This window comes from Agrilus planipennis, unplaced genomic scaffold (assembly GCF_000699045.2).
Source record: "Agrilus planipennis isolate EAB-ADULT unplaced genomic scaffold, Apla_2.0 scaffold8, whole genome shotgun sequence".
NCBI lineage: Eukaryota > Metazoa > Arthropoda > Insecta > Coleoptera > Buprestidae > Agrilus > Agrilus planipennis.
Window position 1 is genome coordinate 2,390,286 of NW_020442461.1, and position 6,967 is coordinate 2,397,252.

Here is a 6,967-nt window from a genome sequence, read left to right on the forward strand (position 1 = left end):
GGTCGCTCCTATCAAAAACGGATCTTTGCCCACGTTTAAATTCGTTGAAGCAATATCTAACTGTGGTCGTAGATGGCGAAATGTCTCCATAAACAGTATCCAACTTTGTTTTCATCTCCTCGCATTTTTTCCCATCCAAAAACAAAAAGCGAGTTACCGAACGATACTGCTCTTTTTCCATCTTAGCGAAAATAACGAATCACGTCTCAGTCGAATGACTGCCAAATCCAAACTAACCTATCAATCAGTCTGAAATTCGTTTCGGCGTGATTTGATAGATAGCAGCACACGACGACAACACCAATTTCCCTTAGGAACATCCTCTGTCTTCAAACACAGGTACTTATTGAACCGCCCTCGTATGTCTGCGAAAATTGCATATACATATGTCGATGTCTAGATAGATGTATGGATATTTATGAAGAAGAGATATCGTCGTTAATAGTGTTCATGCATGGCATTTCACGGTTGTCCTCGTACAAGGACTTTTGAAATATGACCGGAGACAGAAAGTTTTTCAAACTCGAAAACAGCAAAGTTAAGTCTGAGATGGATTTAACTTCACAAGTCAGAGAAGTCGTCAAAACGTCATATATCTTACGAAATAATAAATGGAAACAATAACAAGTATATGAGAGAAAAGGAGATTTATCGTCATTTAGTAATTTTGTTTTGTTGAATTATTGATAGGATTAAGAAGGAGTGCTGCTAAAATTGTAACATGAGGTATCTAAATTTTATGTTTATTTTGTGTACCTATATGTAATATTAAAAGACAGAAACATTTATAATCTGTTCAGTTTCCTAAAAATGCTGCATCCTGCCTTTGGCTGGTAAGCTTTTTAAAAAAAGTATGTTATTATATGTTTCAACAAATTGCATGCTCTTTCATAAAGGTACCTACCGCGATGTGGCTAACATCGAAGAACCAATCGGCTAATTCTCGAAATACGTTTACAATTAGTTGAATTCCAAGGCATGTCTGTCTATGGAATGGCAACTAATTGGTCATAATAATGATGAGACAAATATAAATCGTGGAGATAACTAAATACAATTATACTACTGTGCTTTTTTAAGTCTGAAATATTCCTGGTCAATCGTGGAGGTCTAAGCAAATATTCGATATAATTAAAAGGAAAGCATTTATGTGATGCTCGACACCAAAATACCGTATATGAATATTTCGATAAGTATTTTAACTTTTAAATGCATATTATAAAACTGACCACATTTTGTAAAATTCTTTTCTTCTTGAATTAATATTGTCGGTAATATTTGTTTTACTTTTGTACTAAAATGTACCAAAGGAAGCATATTTATATATATTAGAAAAGTAAATCGTTGTAACAATTGTAGTCGCAAAACGGTTTTGAAATATTTCTATTGTATCGTTGGACTGCGGTAGGTACGATTCAGTGAAATGGATAATTAGTGGATCAGACACCTCTGGGGCAACCGAGACGCACTTGTAATGGCGCTTTAGCGATAAATTATTCCCGATAGCATTCGTCGTGGATCCAAGCGTGCTCTGTAGGTAAGTCCTTGTGTGTGAATATGTACAAAGGTGTCTTCACCATCTCTACATACCTAAGTACAATATGATACCGAACTCGAAGGATTCGAGAATCTTTTTTTTCTCCTTGAAGAGTATTCCAGCTTATACAGGGTGTTCCATCATAAATAAGCAACTATATATTCTACATGCAAGTTAAAGCTTCCTTTAAATTTCGCTTTTCATTTTAATAAATTCTGTTTAGAGTCAATCTCCAATTTCTTTTTCTAATGAGTCACAGTCTCTGTATGAGAGACTCGAACAATAAAATTGTTAATTCAGAGATTCGAGTATCTTGTTCAGAGATTCGAGTCTCTTGTTCAGAGACTGGATTCGAAATGACGATCTCTCTATGAGCGAGTCGAGTCTCTCGTTCAGAGACGCTAAACAGTTTTTTTGACAGTCTCTCTCAGCGACACCAGAGAGACTCGATGAGAGACGGAGACTCGAGTCTCGCTTTCAGAGANCTATCCAAGGATGGTACTATAGAATGTCACCTCAAGGTAGGCCTAGTGGCGTCATCTCTTGGTTAGGCCGGAAACTTATCAATCCACCCTCGTATAAAGAATGTTCGCGTGATTCCTTGTCTGCTAACCTATTTTGCACACCGAAATGTTTCGCGTTTTTTGCACGAATAAAAATTTCTTCTTTATAGCAGGTAGGTACATTAAACACGAATATTTTCCATTAATTATGATTCACGTATTTCGCGAAGAAATTCCTCTATTTCTCTTTCTCTTTTTGTTATTTCTAAAAAAGTGAGTAGCTGGGTAAATTAAAACCCTAATTACATGCTAAAATTGAACCAAAGAAAACGCAATACCTTACAGGTCGTTCTTGAGTGTAACAGCAGTGGAGAATTCACTAAAATTTGAAGCTAATAAAGCACACATATAGAAACAAAAATCGAATTATTAGATATATGTATATTCAGTTTCTTCACCTTAATTAAGATGCGAGTAGAAATTAGAGCCAGTTAACCAGGATAACTGTTTGATACAAACTTCTTAGGTACCTAACTAAAAAATCTACCTTGAGAAAACATCACAACAGAAGACGAAACGTTGGTGTTGGTTTTACATTGATGTAGGCAAATAAATAAACCTTACACCCTTATTGGCTTTGATTTCTACTCATATTAAATAATTATATACGTAGAAATGTCTCTGGAAATAATTAAATCTGTGTAGAAACTACCTACATCGTTGGGAGCTTTTGGATAAGAGGAAAATGGCAATGGGAAGTAAAAGATAATGCTGGACAAGCGCTGATGGATAAAAAGAAGAAATGAAGCAAGAAAATTTCATTCGATGCCATTAGCGATTTTAAAGGGGTGACTACTGTATTCTACCTATACTTTCCGTGAACTCCCTAATGAATGACCATTATCCCCAGGTAATGGTTTTAATAAAAGTACTTTAAAAGATTTCCTTTTGCCACATTGACAACTAACAGTAGATTTCTAACAGTGACCCTGTTTTCCGTCTGTTTCTGTTTGTCTAGATCGATCAGAAACCAATAAATCACATATCGTCGCCAAATACGTCTAAATCCAAGCACTTAAAACACATACAATACGAGTCCTGCACTGTTATGCATGAGTTTGCAAATACATGCATATTAATTGAACGAAATTCACTTCGTCATCGCGTTGTTCGTGTTTGCACGCGTGTATGTTTGAGAGTTCATAAGCATGTAACATCAGCATACACATATCTACTATACATGACGACGTTTTGGTGAAAGTTTAATCAGTTGTACTGTATGTTATCTACTGTTTCCGATATGTTCGGTATTGTAAAACATATACACTAGTGGCGACTTGAGAGCGTAACACAGGGATATTGTATTACATGCAATCGCAGAGGGTGGCATCACTTGTTTCAGACAACTCTTTATATAAAATAATATATGTAACTCAATGCTTTTGAGAGATGGAAAGCTTTGTTCAAAAGATTTTAAGAGTTCGATTAGTTTAGGACAGTTTTCAGATATATGTGACTTCCAAACGTTCACGAAATTACGCAAAATAAGAAAAGAAATATGTAATTTCTATGTTTGCTGAACCTTTTGCCTTACCTATATACGTAACTGCAGATTATTCCTTTCTGACGTTAAGGGTACGTTCACACAGACGTGCGTCATAAGCGAATTGTGCACAGCGCGTATGTCGATACTGTTCACATGAAGGGGCGTGCAGGCTCCTAGTACACGCGTCAAATGCGACAGTAACGTCGGGATATTGTTACATGTGGTGTTAGAACGTCATGAACCTTCGGATTCATTCAGTTTGAAATGCAGGCCTTGAAGATACTTTTGAGTTTTGAAGGCGACCTACTATGGATGAAACAATTTTGTGGTAGATGGTAACTACTTTCGGCTTCTAGTCACAAGTGTCAGTAGTCTCTACAATAGGTAAGCTCCAGAACCAAAAGTTACTAGAATTATAAATGATGTTGCTTGGTGTCAAATTCTAATGATATAAAAATCCAATGCAAATTTCTTTCGTTATATCTTTTAACAACTCAAAGCTGACGGTTGATTTGCTATGAATCTAAATGTCACCTTAAGCTTGTAAAGAATGTATGTCTTGCTTGGTTTCATTTTCGTCATAAATTTCAAAAACACCTAGTGCCTAACGAGACGTATAATTTCTTTCACAAATCTATGTAATCGACACGTTCAGATTAGCGGTATGCAATTTCGTATTTTCCCGAAATTGACCGTTGAAATAAAATGGCATGACCTTCGTGCGTCGTTGTTGGCTAAAGGTGGACGATGGTCAACGACTTGGTTGGTGTGCGAGATCGAATTCAATGTCATGCCACCGGCAAGCACATGCGCCGCTATTGTAATGAGAGGAGTTTAAGATCAGTATTGCACTTTATTGAATAAAACAACCAACCGCGTTGGCTCAAGCTGCCTCATAGCAATTGTCACCTTGCAATTTAGTGTGCAGGTTATTGCAGCAGCAAAAGCAGGCCTTGGGCTTCCCGATCGTCCTTTTTCAGGTGGACAAGAAGAAGAAGTAGAAGAAGAAGAGAATGGCGCGCTTAACCGATAACAAAAAAGTGTTGATGTAGCAGATAAGGATCAAGAGACGGCCATTGTATGCAAAGGGGGTCTCTCCCGGATACATATTTATAATATGTGGACACCATTACTCGTCCTGCCTACCGATAGCCTTTTGTTTCCGCGGCCCTTCCCAAGAAATATCGGCTTATTATAGCGCGGGTTCGCGTAACAGTGCCATCGTAGAATGGGGAACAGCGCAGGGTTGGCAACCGTCTCGTAGACACCGAACGATCGACCCTGGATTTCGATTGCGGAATATCATTTACCAATTTAGGTATAATGCCCGACTATTTCGACTTTCGGCAGGTACCTATAAATTTTATCCTTTAAATTATAATACGGAAAGTAAAGTCAATTCCAAACGCGTCAGAACTAAAACCGCAATCATCAGATGAACTAGATTAATGAACAAAAAGTTCCTAGCGGTGAGCGCCATCTGTAGTACGATTCTACATTTTAGGATTACGTATGCTCCAGCAAGGTCCATTTAAAAATATGGATATCCTAAAATGTAGCATCGTACTACAGATGGCGCTCACCACGCCATTTGTGGTATTTTCTAAAACGCGCTGTTAAGACAGCAGGTGAAGGTTGGTCCGTGTTCTGTCGGAGCTGCCTGCGACGCGCTGATGAGATCCAAAAAGATCGAAATCGCGATCCGCGTCTGGCAGTTATTATTAAAATTATTTTGTTAAAAAGTTCCTACTTTTCCAACAAATCAGATATGTTTTTTACTATATCAGAAGAATTTTTGAATGCAAGGCTCCTAAAACTGCGAAAGGAATATCTAATTGGAATATTCTGTAAGATATTCTTGATTTAATAATTTCCAAAAAGCTTTTATAAGTTTTCCTTTTAATTTGTTAATTTTGTTAAATTGTTAATAAAATTTACTGTATAGGTCTCCTTTAATGGAGATTTTTACTAAAAGAAAAATGACAAACATTAAATTAATTCAACACAATACTAACATAAAAATGTAATCAAGACGAAGTAACTTTTCCGAAACGTATAAAGTTCTCAATTACAACCAAACTTTTTATGGTCAATTAGTCGATACTACCTTGGCTAAAGAATAAATATTTTCTTTTTCCTGTTTTAAAAGAAAGCACCTTCTAACAAACTGACATAAAAAAAAACATTTACTGCATTAATAAAATTTTTATTAAAAATGGGACAGATCGATTTTGAACATTTCGTTTTTATCAAGGATCAAGATGTTTTTTAGGTCTGATTGTTCTAATTTTAGTTTTAGGTTTTAGGTTAGGTTACGTTAGGTTATTTTACGTTAGGTTAGGTTAGCATAGATTGCGCTGTATTGACTTGGGTTGGATTGTATTATGTTTGCTCATGTTAGCTTGGGTTGGTAAGGAAGGGAACGTACATCATGGTAACATGGGGCAAGTTTGATCGGGTTAAGTTAGGTTAGGTTAGCCTACGTATACTTAGGATATCCCAAATCGAGAAGGTTAGAAATGAAGAGATATTAAAACGAATAGGAGAACAGAGGACTTTATGCAAGTCTATAAAAAATAGACGATAGGTTGGTAGGACACCTTCTCAGACACGAAGGTCTAGTGAGAGGAATATTAGAGATAGAAACAGGAGTTAAAAAGTGTAAAAGTAGGATGTAGGATGTTCTAGTTTTAGGGAAATGCGAAGATTAGCTCAGGACTTAGGACTGACGACCTTATGACGATGTTACTTAGCACATCTAAAAAGACTAATGAAATGAAAAATTGGTTTAAGTTTTGGTTTCGAAATTTGACTTACATGAATGATATTACATTTGCATCTCCTCTACCACTAGCAACAACATGCCCGTTTAAAAATAAAAACAAAGATAATTTGATTGGTACCCAAAGTACCAAAATGCATCGTACAATTTTTAATGATAATATGGAGTAATAAAATTTCCATGCTCATACGTTGGACCGTTTTGCATAAATCTATGGTCCATACAGACGGTCTCGTTACGCCCTTCGTTCTTTTCAAGGAACGTGACGCCCCGATACCGCCATCGCGGCGCGTGCATTTATTAAACACGAATTTTAATATCAAGAAGGTTGTGTCTAACCTTATAGGCATACCATGCGCCCTCCTGTTTGTAGTCGCTCATTATTCTTTACGCCAACTGTACCCACGTACGATAATGGTACACATATGTAATACGTACATACGAGGGCGGTTCAATAAGTACGAGTGTTAGAAATGAAGACACCTTTTTTTAATTTTTTTTTTTATTTTTCAACAGAGTCCCCTTTTAGAAAGATACACTTCTCCCAGCGACCCTGCCATTTTTGTATCCCTCCAAAAAATAAGATTTGTCGAACTCTC